The sequence below is a fragment of the Denticeps clupeoides genome, unplaced genomic scaffold (assembly GCF_900700375.1).
Source record: "Denticeps clupeoides unplaced genomic scaffold, fDenClu1.1, whole genome shotgun sequence".
Lineage (NCBI taxonomy): Eukaryota > Metazoa > Chordata > Actinopteri > Clupeiformes > Denticipitidae > Denticeps > Denticeps clupeoides.
In genome coordinates this window covers 15,031-27,046 of record NW_021629920.1, presented here as the reverse complement: position 1 = coordinate 27,046, position 12,016 = coordinate 15,031, and the positions used below count along the sequence as shown (strand labels likewise).

General features: G+C 37.4%; 1 pseudogene; it reads left to right on the top strand.

Annotated features, from left to right (window-relative positions):
* The first annotated feature begins 1,459 nt into the window (after positions 1-1,459).
* On the top strand, positions 1,460-1,578 carry LOC114777328 (uncharacterized; annotated as a pseudogene).
* Positions 1,579-12,016: the final 10,438 nt, after the last annotated feature.

Below are 12,016 nucleotides of genomic sequence, written 5' to 3'. Positions count from 1 at the left end.
TTAATGAAGTCCATTCTGAAGCTGGATCTTGATCGATGCTGGAAAGATATTCTAAATGACTCTTTATATCACAAAGTAAGAATATGGATGGCTTTTTTCAATCTTTGAGTCATTTGAACCAAATGCTGCCCCAACTTGGTAGCACTTACATTTAAGACAAAGTAAGTATGCTAATTAGTTTATTTTAGCAAGAAAAAGAAAAAGTCTGTGTGTGTGTGTGTGCGTGCCAGTGATGTGATGCCTCCTACATACCATTGTGTGATGTATCTTTTGGAAAAACGACTGAATGTGTTGTATATTTAAAATAATTATTGTGTTTAAACGTGTTTTTATTTAACTAGAAATCCTTTTAAACCATATATCATTAAAATATGGTTTTAAAAATAGTCTAAGTGTGTGTGTGTGTGTGTGTGTGTGTGTGTCAATATGTGAGATGAAACAGGGAAGGGAAGTGCGGTGGGGAAAGGGATGGCGTTGGGAGAAATGGGGTCATAAGCCATCAGCAATGGCCATAGTTGTAAACAAGTGATAAGACATCTGTTTTAAAAGTTAGTCTAAGTGTATATGACATCTGTAATGCGACACAAGGGAGAGAGCGATAGAGAGGGGCCAGAAGGTGCTGTGATGCTTCCTACATACAAAATGGGATTCTACCATATTCAGTCAGTATATGAATAGCGTATGCGTTTGTATTTTTAAAATAAGTTTGTGTAAGTATTGTGTTTAAACGTGTTAAACACTGAAGCAGTAGGTTGAGTAAAACCATACACTTAAAAATAAGGTTTCTGTTTTAAAAGTAGAGGTATACCGGTTTATGACCTCTCCCACAACAGCCATAGTTTGTAAACAAGTGATAAGACATCTGATTTTTTAAAAGCTTGTCTAAGTGATTATATGACAGCTAAGAATGTGAGAGGATGCGCTGGGTGTCCAGGGGTGAGAGAGGGGAGAGGGAGGGAAGAGGGTCATAAATTACGCGCTGGGTGTCCAGGTGGAGAAGTGGAGAAGGTAGAAGGGGAAGGAGGTGATAAATCACGCGCTTTTTCCTTCTGCTGATAAGTCATCAATCATTTTTGACATAAAGTATATTTTAATTACTACTTACCAGGTGCTGTAAGCTTTAACTATTGAAAAACTTTTTAAAATGAAAGTATTTACATCAGTTTGTTAGCTTTTTTAAAGTAAGTTAAGGGGTATTTGCTCTCTTTCATACGTTTTCCCACCTTTTTTCTTTTTTTTATAAACTTATAAACTTCTCTTCAGGTTTCTTTGTCATCGACCCAGTATTGCATTGCTTCTAGAAGGTGTGCACTTTATTTGTTGTATTGCAAATAAAAGCTTACCACTCCAACTTTTTGCCTTTTCTCCATCATAATTTGACAGTAAAGCGGGAGTTTACACTCTTTGATATGTGTTCAAGCCCCTTTGGTTTAAAGTTCAAGATTTTCAAGCAGAGTTTGTGTACGGACAAACCAGCTGAAGAATTCCCAATCTTGTCTGATCTCAGAAGCTAAGAAGGCTTGGGCCTGGTTAGTACTTGGATGGGAGACTACCTGGGAATACCAGGTGCTGTAAGCTTTAACTATTGAAAAACTTTTAAAATGAAAGTATTTACATGGCTTTGTTAGCTTTTTTTTGCCTTTTCTCCATCATAATTTGACAGTAAAGCGGAGTTTTCACTCTTTGATATGTGTTCAAGCCCCTTTGGCTTAAAGTTCAAGATTTTCAAGTAGAGTTTGTGTATGGACAAACCAGCTGAAGAATGCCCAATCTTGTCTGATCTCAGAAGCTAAGAAGGCTTTGGCCTGGTTAGTACTTGGATGGGAGACTACGTGGGAATGCCATGTGCTGTACGCTTTAACTATTGTAAAACTTTTAAAATGAAAGTATTTATATTACTTTGTTAACTTTTTTTTAAAGTAAGTTAAGGGGTCTTTTCTTTCTTTGATATGTTTTCCCGCCTTTTTTCTTTTTTTTTTTTTTTTAAACTTCCCTTCAGGTTTCTTTTTCTGTGTGTGCTCTACAACGATCATTCACAGGCTTGGCTATGGAGTGGGGTGGAGCTGAATCGATTAGGTGGGGTTTTCCAGTCCTCGGCCTTAAGGTGCTACGCACCCTGATGTCAGTTTAATATCTGATACGTCATATTAAGCGGATTTTTAGAACAGGGAGTCGACATTCAGACAATTGTATTACACAGCAGAAAAAAAGACTTCATCAAACAAAAGTACTAGGTAAAATGCTGTTTTAAATTTGTCCTCCAAAGTCATCATGCTTTGTTTGCCTGGAGTCAGTTACAGTTAGCCAAGCATGGCACAACATAAGGAAAACGTGACATTGTTAGAGTCACAATAAACTACTCCAACAAATAGCACTTACCAATAACTGAAAGCAAGTCAGTGTCATTATTTGGGAAGCCTCTGAGTCAGATGTAAGTTAATCAATTCAACCCCTTTTTTCTGCCAGTCTAGGGACCATCCAGCCTAGGCATCCTCCAGATGAATCACCACAACAGCCAGAAATCTCTTGGACAACACGGTCTGTTCCCATGTTCTCTGTCAACTAAAGAACGATAAGTATGGACTCTGCTTTAAAGCGTGCTGGGTGATAAGAGCATAATGGGAGAATTCACAGCTCCACCCACATGCACTCTCAAATTTAGTATTCAAATATCTTGTCAATGGCTGAGAAATTAACACCATGACACAAACAATGCACCTTTTATTTCAGGAAACCTGTAAGTCAATTCTTCTCAAAACTGAGCAATTACAGACCACTGTGCAAATGGATTGATTAAATATAGTATTTTGTTTTCGTTTTTTTTCCTGCTTTCGTTTCAACTCAAAATGACATTGCAGTCATCCATGAAGTCCTTTTTTATAAAGAGCCGGTTTCATCCAGGACCAGGGCCATGTTATTGTCTTTTTTACAGATGATTATTTTGAAGCCAAATACCCCAACTAGATAGCACTTTCTGTTGAAGATTTGACAAGAAAGATGCTAAAGTTGAGGGAGTTGTCTCTTTTTATTCCTTAAACCTTACATTCCAATGTACACTATTAACTGGAATGGAAAAAAAATCAAACTAATCTGAAGCTCTTGGCTCAGTGAAGCTACCCCAAAGAGAAGCACTTACTGTCTTGATGTAAAATGAATGCTTCTGATTGAGGAGACCTAATGACCAAATACAGACTTTTGGAAAACTGTAATGATTGTGGTAGTTTTTGCACACATTGAAGAAAGTTCTTCCATGACCCGAAGTAGATGACATGTTGAAGCCAAATACCCCAACTTAATAGCACTTTCTGCTTTAGGTTTGACAAGAGAGTTGCTAAAGTTAAGGGAGTTGTCTGCTTTTGGATTTTTACTTTGTAAGTTGCACATTTTGACAACAGGTCAAATTACATGCAGATGACTGTCATCTGTTTAGCTACCCCAAAGAGAAGCACTTATTTTCTATAATATGAATGAATGCTTCTGTTTAAGGATACATGACAGAGGAATGTTGCAGATTGGTCACTGTGGTGCAGCTCTATAGGAATAAAGCTACATAAACAACATTTTGTTAATGAAGTCCATTCTGAAGCTGGATCTTGATCGATGCTGGAAAGATATTCTAAATGACTCTTTATATCACAAAGTAAGAATATGGATGGCTTTTTTCAATCTTTGAGTCATTTGAACCAAATGCTGCCCCAACTTGGTAGCACTTACATTTAAGACAAAGTAAGTATGCTAAAGTCAGGGGTACATTCAGACAATTGTATTACACAGCAGAAAAAAAGACTTCATCAAACAAAAGTACTAGGTAAAATGCTGTTTTAAATTTGTCCTCCAAAGTCATCATGCTTTGTTTGCCTGGAGTCAGTTACAGTTAGCCAAGCATGGCACAACATAAGGAAAACGTGACATTGTTAGAGTCACAATAAACTACTCCAACAAATAGCACTTACCAATAACTGAAAGCAAGTCAGTGTCATTATTTGGGAAGCCTCTGAGTCAGATGTAAGTTAATGAATTCAACCCCTTTTTTCTGCCAGTCTAGGGACCATCCAGCCTAGGCATCCTCCAGATGAATCACCACAACAGCCAGAAATCTCTTGGACAACACGTCTGTTCCCATGTTCTCTGTCAACTAAAGAACGATAAGTATGGACTCTGCTTTAAAGCGTGCTGGGTGATAAGAGCATAATGGGAGAATTCACAGCTCCACCCACATGCACTCTCAAATTTAGTATTCAAATATCTTGTCAATGGCTGAGAAATTAACACCATGACACAAACAATGCACCTTTTATTTCAGGAAACCTGTAAGTCAATTCTTCTCAAAACTGAGCAATTACAGACCACTGTGCAAATGGATTGATTAAATATAGTATTTTGTTTTCGTTTTTTTTCCTGCTTTCGTTTCAACTCAAAATGACATTGCAGTCCACCATGAAGTCCTTTTTTATAAAGACCCGGTTTCATCCAGGACCAGGGCCAAGTTATTGTCTTTTTTACAGATGATTATTTTGAAGCCAAATACCCCAACTAGATAGCACTTTCTGTTGAAGATTTGACAAGAAAGATGCTAAAGTTGAGGGAGTTGTCTCTTTTTATTCCTTAAACCTTACATTCCAATGTACACTATTAACTGGAATGGAAAAAAAATCAAACTAATCTGAAGCTCTTGGCTCAGTGAAGCTACCCCAAAGAGAAGCACTTACTGTCTTGATGTAAAATGAATGCTTCTGATTGAGGAGACCTAATGACCAAATACAGACTTTTGGAAAACTGTAATGATTGTGGTAGTTTTTGCACACATTGAAGAAAGTTCTTCCATGACCCGAAGTAGATGACATGTTGAAGCCAAATACCCCAACTTAATAGCACTTTCTGCTTTAGGTTTGACAAGAGAGTTGCTAAAGTTAAGGGAGTTGTCTGCTTTTGGATTTTTACTTTGTAAGTTGCACATTTTGACAACAGGTCAAATTACATGCAGTTGACTGTCATCTGTTTAGCTACCCCAAAGAGAAGCACTTATTTTCTATAATATGAATGAATGCTTCTGTTTAAGGATACATGACAGAGGAATGTTGCAGATTGGTCACTGTGGTGCAGCTCTATAGGAATAAAGCTACATAAACAACATTTTGTTAATGAAGTCCATTCTGAAGCTGGATCTTGATCGATGCTGGAAAGATATTCTAAATGACTCTTTATATCACAAAGTAAGAATATGGATGGCTTTTTTCAATCTTTGAGTCATTTGAACCAAATGCTGCCCCAACTTGGTAGCACTTACATTTAAGACAAAGTAAGTATGCTAAAGTCAGGGGTACATTCAGACAATTGTATTACACAGCAGAAAAAAAGACTTCATCAAACAAAAGTACTAGGTAAAATGCTGTTTTAAATTTGTCCTCCAAAGTCATCATGCTTTGTTTGCCTGGAGTCAGTTACAGTTAGCCAAGCATGGCACAACATAAGGAAAACGTGACATTGTTAGAGTCACAATAAACTACTCCAACAAATAGCACTTACCAATAACTGAAAGCAAGTCAGTGTCATTATTTGGGAAGCCTCTGAGTCAGATGTAAGTTAATGAATTCAACCCCTTTTTTCTGCCAGTCTAGGGACCATCCAGCCTAGGCATCCTCCAGATGAATCACCACAACAGCCAGAAATCTCTTGGACAACAGGTCTGTTCCCATGTTCTCTGTCAACTAAAGAACGATAAGTATGGACTCTGCTTTAAAGCGTGCTGGGTGATAAGAGCATAATGGGAGAATTCACAGCTCCACCCACATGCACTCTCAAATTTAGTATTCAAATATCTTGTCAATGGCTGAGAAATTAACACCATGACACAAACAATGCACCTTTTATTTCAGGAAACCTGTAAGTCAATTCTTCTCAAAACTGAGCAATTACAGACCACTGTGCAAATGGATTGATTAAATATAGTCTTTTGTTTTCGTTTTTTTTCCTGCTTTCGTTTCAACTCAAAATGACATTGCAGTCCACCATGAAGTCCTTTTTTATAAAGACCCGGTTTCATCCAGGACCAGGGCCAAGTTATTGTCTTTTTTACAGATGATTATTTTGAAGCCAAATACCCCAACTAGATAGCACTTTCTGTTGAAGATTTGACAAGAAAGATGCTAAAGTTGAGGGAGTTGTCTCTTTTTATTCCTTAAACCTTACATTCCAATGTACACTATTAACTGGAATGGAAAAAAAATCAAACTAATCTGAAGCTCTTGGCTCAGTGAAGCTACCCCAAAGAGAAGCACTTACTGTCTTGATGTAAAATGAATGCTTCTGATTGAGGAGACCTAATGACCAAATACAGACTTTTGGAAAACTGTAATGATTGTGGTAGTTTTTGCACACATTGAAGAAAGTTCTTCCATGACCCGAAGTAGATGACATGTTGAAGCCAAATACCCCAACTTAATAGCACTTTCTGCTTTAGGTTTGACAAGAGAGTTGCTAAAGTTAAGGGAGTTGTCTGCTTTTGGATTTTTACTTTGTAAGTTGCACATTTTGACAACAGGTCAAATTACATGCAGTTGACTGTCATCTGTTTAGCTACCCCAAAGAGAAGCACTTATTTTCTATAATATGAATGAATGCTTCTGTTTAAGGATACATGACAGAGGAATGTTGCAGATTGGTCACTGTGGTGCAGCTCTATAGGAATAAAGCTACATAAACAACATTTTGTTAATGAAGTCCATTCTGAAGCTGGATCTTGATCGATGCTGGAAAGATATTCTAAATGACTCTTTATATCACAAAGTAAGAATATGGATGGCTTTTTTCAATCTTTGAGTCATTTGAACCAAATGCTGCCCCAACTTGGTAGCACTTACATTTAAGACAAAGTAAGTATGCTAAAGTCAGGGGTACATTCAGACAATTGTATTACACAGCAGAAAAAAAGACTTCATCAAACAAAAGTACTAGGTAAAATGCTGTTTTAAATTTGTCCTCCAAAGTCATCATGCTTTGTTTGCCTGGAGTCAGTTACAGTTAGCCAAGCATGGCACAACATAAGGAAAACGTGACATTGTTAGAGTCACAATAAACTACTCCAACAAATAGCACTTACCAATAACTGAAAGCAAGTCAGTGTCATTATTTGGGAAGCCTCTGAGTCAGATGTAAGTTAATGAATTCAACCCCTTTTTTCTGCCAGTCTAGGGACCATCCAGCCTAGGCATCCTCCAGATGAATCACCACAACAGCCAGAAATCTCTTGGACAACAGGTCTGTTCCCATGTTCTCTGTCAACTAAAGAACGATAAGTATGGACTCTGCTTTAAAGCGTGCTGGGTGATAAGAGCATAATGGGAGAATTCACAGCTCCACCCACATGCACTCTCAAATTTAGTATTCAAATATCTTGTCAATGGCTGAGAAATTAACACCATGACACAAACAATGCACCTTTTATTTCAGGAAACCTGTAAGTCAATTCTTCTCAAAACTGAGCAATTACAGACCACTGTGCAAATGGATTGATTAAATATAGTCTTTTGTTTTCGTTTTTTTTCCTGCTTTCGTTTCAACTCAAAATGACATTGCAGTCCACCATGAAGTCCTTTTTTATAAAGACCCGGTTTCATCCAGGACCAGGGCCAAGTTATTGTCTTTTTTACAGATGATTATTTTGAAGCCAAATACCCCAACTAGATAGCACTTTCTGTTGAAGATTTGACAAGAAAGATGCTAAAGTTGAGGGAGTTGTCTCTTTTTATTCCTTAAACCTTACATTCCAATGTACACTATTAACTGGAATGGAAAAAAAATCAAACTAATCTGAAGCTCTTGGCTCAGTGAAGCTACCCCAAAGAGAAGCACTTACTGTCTTGATGTAAAATGAATGCTTCTGATTGAGGAGACCTAATGACCAAATACAGACTTTTGGAAAACTGTAATGATTGTGGTAGTTTTTGCACACATTGAAGAAAGTTCTTCCATGACCCGAAGTAGATGACATGTTGAAGCCAAATACCCCAACTTAATAGCACTTTCTGCTTTAGGTTTGACAAGAGAGTTGCTAAAGTTAAGGGAGTTGTCTGCTTTTGGATTTTTACTTTGTAAGTTGCACATTTTGACAACAGGTCAAATTACATGCAGTTGACTGTCATCTGTTTAGCTACCCCAAAGAGAAGCACTTATTTTCTATAATATGAATGAATGCTTCTGTTTAAGGATACATGACAGAGGAATGTTGCAGATTGGTCACTGTGGTGCAGCTCTATAGGAATAAAGCTACATAAACAACATTTTGTTAATGAAGTCCATTCTGAAGCTGGATCTTGATCGATGCTGGAAAGATATTCTAAATGACTCTTTATATCACAAAGTAAGAATATGGATGGCTTTTTTCAATCTTTGAGTCATTTGAACCAAATGCTGCCCCAACTTGGTAGCACTTACATTTAAGACAAAGTAAGTATGCTAAAGTCAGGGGTACATTCAGACAATTGTATTACACAGCAGAAAAAAAGACTTCATCAAACAAAAGTACTAGGTAAAATGCTGTTTTAAATTTGTCCTCCAAAGTCATCATGCTTTGTTTGCCTGGAGTCAGTTACAGTTAGCCAAGCATGGCACAACATAAGGAAAACGTGACATTGTTAGAGTCACAATAAACTACTCCAACAAATAGCACTTACCAATAACTGAAAGCAAGTCAGTGTCATTATTTGGGAAGCCTCTGAGTCAGATGTAAGTTAATGAATTCAACCCCTTTTTTCTGCCAGTCTAGGGACCATCCAGCCTAGGCATCCTCCAGATGAATCACCACAACAGCCAGAAATCTCTTGGACAACAGGTCTGTTCCCATGTTCTCTGTCAACTAAAGAACGATAAGTATGGACTCTGCTTTAAAGCGTGCTGGGTGATAAGAGCATAATGGGAGAATTCACAGCTCCACCCACATGCACTCTCAAATTTAGTATTCAAATATCTTGTCAATGGCTGAGAAATTAACACCATGACACAAACAATGCACCTTTTATTTCAGGAAACCTGTAAGTCAATTCTTCTCAAAACTGAGCAATTACAGACCACTGTGCAAATGGATTGATTAAATATAGTATTTTTTTTTCGTTTTTTTTCCTGCTTTCGTTTCAACTCAAAATGACATTGCAGTCCACCATGAAGTCCTTTTTTATAAAGACCCGGTTTCATCCAGGACCAGGGCCAAGTTATTGTCTTTTTTACAGATGATTATTTTGAAGCCAAATACCCCAACTAGATAGCACTTTCTGTTGAAGATTTGACAAGAAAGATGCTAAAGTTGAGGGAGTTGTCTCTTTTTATTCCTTAAACCTTACATTCCAATGTACACTATTAACTGGAATGGAAAAAAAATCAAACTAATCTGAAGCTCTTGGCTCAGTGAAGCTACCCCAAAGAGAAGCACTTACTGTCTTGATGTAAAATGAATGCTTCTGATTGAGGAGACCTAATGACCAAATACAGACTTTTGGAAAACTGTAATGATTGTGGTAGTTTTTGCACACATTGAAGAAAGTTCTTCCATGACTCGAAGTAGATGACATGTTGAAGCCAAATACCCCAACTTAATAGCACTTTCTGCTTTAGGTTTGACAAGAGAGTTGCTAAAGTTAAGGGAGTTGTCTGCTTTTGGATTTTTACTTTGTAAGTTGCACATTTTGACAACAGGTCAAATTACATGCAGATGACTGTCATCTGTTTAGCTACCCCAAAGAGAAGCACTTATTTTCTATAATATGAATGAATGCTTCTGTTTAAGGATACATGACAGAGGAATGTTGCAGATTGGTCACTGTGGTGCAGCTCTATAGGAATAAAGCTACATAAACAACATTTTGTTAATGAAGTCCATTCTGAAGCTGGATCTTGATCGATGCTGGAAAGATATTCTAAATGACTCTTTATATCACAAAGTAAGAATATGGATGGCTTTTTTCAATCTTTGAGTCATTTGAACCAAATGCTGCCCCAACTTGGTAGCACTTACATTTAAGACAAAGTAAGTATGCTAAAGTCAGGGGTACATTCAGACAATTGTATTACACAGCAGAAAAAAAGACTTCATCAAACAAAAGTACTAGGTAAAATGCTGTTTTAAATTTGTCCTCCAAAGTCATCATGCTTTGTTTGCCTGGAGTCAGTTACAGTTAGCCAAGCATGGCACAACATAAGGAAAACGTGACATTGTTAGAGTCACAATAAACTACTCCAACAAATAGCACTTACCAATAACTGAAAGCAAGTCAGTGTCATTATTTGGGAAGCCTCTGAGTCAGATGTAAGTTAATGAATTCAACCCCTTTTTTCTGCCAGTCTAGGGACCATCCAGCCTAGGCATCCTCCAGATGAATCACCACAACAGCCAGAAATCTCTTGGACAACAGGTCTGTTCCCATGTTCTCTGTCAACTAAAGAACGATAAGTATGGACTCTGCTTTAAAGCGTGCTGGGTGATAAGAGCATAATGGGAGAATTCACAGCTCCACCCACATGCACTCTCAAATTTAGTATTCAAATATCTTGTCAATGGCTGAGAAATTAACACCATGACACAAACAATGCACCTTTTATTTCAGGAAACCTGTAAGTCAATTCTTCTCAAAACTGAGCAATTACAGACCACTGTGCAAATGGATTGATTAAATATAGTCTTTTGTTTTCGTTTTTTTTCCTGCTTTCGTTTCAACTCAAAATGACATTGCAGTCCACCATGAAGTCCTTTTTTATAAAGACCCGGTTTCATCCAGGACCAGGGCCAAGTTATTGTCTTTTTTACAGATGATTATTTTGAAGCCAAATACCCCAACTAGATAGCACTTTCTGTTGAAGATTTGACAAGAAAGATGCTAAAGTTGAGGGAGTTGTCTCTTTTTATTCCTTAAACCTTACATTCCAATGTACACTATTAACTGGAATGGAAAAAAAATCAAACTAATCTGAAGCTCTTGGCTCAGTGAAGCTACCCCAAAGAGAAGCACTTACTGTCTTGATGTAAAATGAATGCTTCTGATTGAGGAGACCTAATGACCAAATACAGACTTTTGGAAAACTGTAATGATTGTGGTAGTTTTTGCACACATTGAAGAAAGTTCTTCCATGACCCGAAGTAGATGACATGTTGAAGCCAAATACCCCAACTTAATAGCACTTTCTGCTTTAGGTTTGACAAGAGAGTTGCTAAAGTTAAGGGAGTTGTCTGCTTTTGGATTTTTACTTTGTAAGTTGCACATTTTGACAACAGGTCAAATTACATGCAGATGACTGTCATCTGTTTAGCTACCCCAAAGAGAAGCACTTATTTTCTATAATATGAATGAATGCTTCTGTTTAAGGATACATGACAGAGGAATGTTGCAGATTGGTCACTGTGGTGAAGCTCTATAGGAATAAAGCTACATAAACAACATTTTGTTAATGAAGTCCATTCTGAAGCTGGATCTTGATCGATGCTGGAAAGATATTCTAAATGACTCTTTATATCACAAAGTAAGAATATGGATGGCTTTTTTCAATCTTTGAGTCATTTGAACCAAATGCTGCCCCAACTTGGTAGCACTTACATTTAAGACAAAGTAAGTATGCTAAAGTCAGGGGTACATTCAGACAATTGTATTACACAGCAGAAAAAAAGACTTCATCAAACAAAAGTACTAGGTAAAATGCTGTTTTAAATTTGTCCTCCAAAGTCATCATGCTTTGTTTGCCTGGAGTCAGTTACAGTTAGCCAAGCATGACACAACATAAGGAAAACGTGACATTGTTAGAGTCACAATAAACTACTCCAACAAATAGCACTTACCAATAACTGAAAGCAAGTCAGTGTCATTATTTGGGAAGCCTCTGAGTCAGATGTAAGTTAATGAATTCAACCCCTTTTTTCTGCCAGTCTAGGGACCATCCAGCCTAGGCATCCTCCAGATGAATCACCACAACAGCCAGAAATCTCTTGGACAACAGGTCTGTTCCCATGTTCTCTGTCAACTAAAGAACGATAAGT